Here is a 2975-nt window from a genome sequence, read left to right as displayed (position 1 = left end):
GCCCTGTGAGGATCATATGTGCCGCTGCAACCCAGGGGGGCTGCCATCTAGCGCTCCAGGAGAGGCAATGTCCTGTGTATATCCCAGTGCCCTGTGCTCTCCCAGTCCTTCCACTGTGATGGCCGTCTGTCACAGTAGACAATACATATTGTGCACTACTACTGAAGAGTGATGAGTTACTGTCAAATTGCTATGAACTATCTGATTTGACATAAACTTTGACTGAGAAGGTGTTGTAAAATGAAAATCAAATATCTTTAGATCTGAATAATGTAGTATTGATGGAATTAATTCTGTTCTTTCCACAGAGAGAAAGAAAACGCAGCCTTTTAATGTAATGTTTAGATGGATATAAAAAATGAAATATGTGAGGCTGACACAAGTATCATGGAGAAAAGTGGCATAAATGTTAAGGTGGAGAACTGTGAATGGAACTGGGTCCACCCTAAACAGGAGAGCCTGGACATTAAGGATGAGGACTCTGAACTGGGGTCAGTGGGCATTAAAGGAGAGGCTGAAGAGAAATGTGTCAGCAGTATGACTGACATTCATGCAGTTGTGGAGTGTGTAAAGGAAAACTTCCATAATGAAGGTCATCAAAATGATGCAGTGACCAGGCTAGCCTCTTGTCAAAGCCAACACTATTCATCACCGGAGTCTTCTAGTAATGACAAGTCAGAATCATTACAGCCTGACACAGAGGAGAATGAAAAAATGCCATCTCTTAGAACTCGGAAAGATCAGTCACTGCTTACAAAGAAGTCTAAAAATGGTAAGTGGGAAAAAAAATTAAAAAGGTGTATGTTTTAGGGTTACTTTTTAAGGGAAACTTAGAAATGTAGTGCAATTGATGTATTTTATTGTGTGTTTAATATAAGGTGAAAGTTCCTCAGTGATGTTATAAGGGTTAGTGATTTGTTGTTCTTCCATTATAGTTATAACTGTATGCGAACTCTCTAAACCTGTCCTTGATAAAGACTGCTACATGAAAGTATAGTTGCAAGAAAGTTTGTAAACCCTTTGCAATTCCCTGGACTTCTGCTTTGATTCTTCCTAACAATGTGGTCTGATCTTCAAATAAGTCACAAAAATCAGACAACACAATTGTTAATTGACAATTAATTAAACTTAAACAAGCAATGAGACTACTACTTCTCAGTCATGAACACATTGTCTAAACATTCACTGTCTAGTCGGTGACCCCCATCTTTACTAAATATTTGTGATCTCTATATGCATAAAATAATAAATAGTGTTCTGAGAATGGTTATTGTGTGTTTTATTTCTTTTTGTCAACAGTTGGTGCAGAGAGCAGGGTATCCAGTACTCCAGAGCATTCCAAGGCAGGAAAGTTAACTAAAAGAAGCAAAAGAGAAGGTGAGTTGAAAAAAACACATTTTTATATCTCTCTATTATATAAAAAAACCTGGGACAAGACAAGACTTTTTTCAAGAGATTTTTTCAAGTCCTGCGAGACTTTGGCCATGAGATATTTTCAAGTCCCGGCCTCCTCTCAACCCTATTCAACCACGTCCACGGTCCTCTCACCTCTCATTCGAGTGAATGCTTTTGACAAACACAGTTCCTGCTCTCTCAGCTCTTATAAATTTTAACATTTTCCTCACTTTAAGTTCCCAATTAAAGAAGACGTTTTATGTCCAAGTCTTATTGAAGAATTTCATCACAAAGGGTTATCAACAGAAAAAATGAATACATGGGCAATCCTAGCACCGAGAAATGATGAAGTCAAACCTATTAACGGCAAAAATGTTGATCGGTTACACGGCAAATTGGTTAAATGCATATCAATAGACTACGCTGAAACAGTTGGTGGTGATCGTGCGGATATCACGAAGAATATTTACAACTGTTAACACCGTCCAGTCTTCCACCGCATGAATTACTGTAGAAAGAAGGATGTATCCAAGAAAGGTAATGTAGTACATCTCCAGGGGATAACATTAGACGCCAAGGAAGATCTTGATGTGCTATTCGTATTAAAACGTTAACAGTTTCCTATTAGAAAAGCTTTTGCAAACACAATTAACAAATCTCAGAGCCAAACATTGAAAAAGTCGTTTAATAGAAAGAGAGAAACGAAATTCAATCACAGGCAGTATATGTTGCGTTGTCACGATGAAAATCCGAACACAGAATCAAAATTCAATGTGATATTGACGAAAATTTAATTCAAAAAATTGTTTTTACTTAAATTGCGTAACACAAATGAAGTTTAAAAAGTAAATCGTATTACACAACAAATAACTCTAATGCAACATGAAGCATGATTTACTTTCTAATTATTACATTTTACTATGGTTAATTATTCGCTATAATGTAAAATAGTTCTGTTATGCATATGTAACAATTACCATGAAAATAACAATCTGTTTAAATTGTACATCCGCATCCCCATATGCGAGCGGCACATCCCCCTAGTTTTAATTATGTAACTCCCTATTTGAGTACTCTGGACCACCACTGTGGTATTCCTATAAAAGTGAGTTAAGAATTTAATGTTTTCATGCACTGTTTATTATGGGATTTTGTCACAGTTACTCAGCCATTTTTGTGGACTCTCTGGTAGAAACAATATAAGTATGAAAGAATAAGTAACTATATAATAAATAGGTGGCACAAAAATTGTCATAAACTAACAAAGGATGGAAAAATAAAGGGGCAAAGAATTTGCAGTAGTCATTTGAAGGATCGTTTGACTGGGAGAGATTGAATTATTTGAAAGAAAGATTAATGAAGGGACAGGCTAGAAATAAGTGGGAGGAAGATAAATGCTATTTATTATATAGGGTGTCCATAACATTCGTGTGCAATTTAAAATGGTTGTAACTTTGTAAGTATACTGTATGTGATCGAAAGAATCTGTAAAAAAGATTAGAAAGAAGAAACACATTTTTTATTGTTCTTGTTAATTTTCCTCATGTCCACCATCATTACTTATACAAAGGGTAATACGA

This window comes from Erpetoichthys calabaricus, chromosome 1 (genome assembly GCF_900747795.2).
Source record: "Erpetoichthys calabaricus chromosome 1, fErpCal1.3, whole genome shotgun sequence".
Classification (NCBI taxonomy): Eukaryota; Metazoa; Chordata; class Cladistia; order Polypteriformes; family Polypteridae; genus Erpetoichthys; species Erpetoichthys calabaricus.
Note: the sequence above shows the minus strand (reverse complement) of the source record.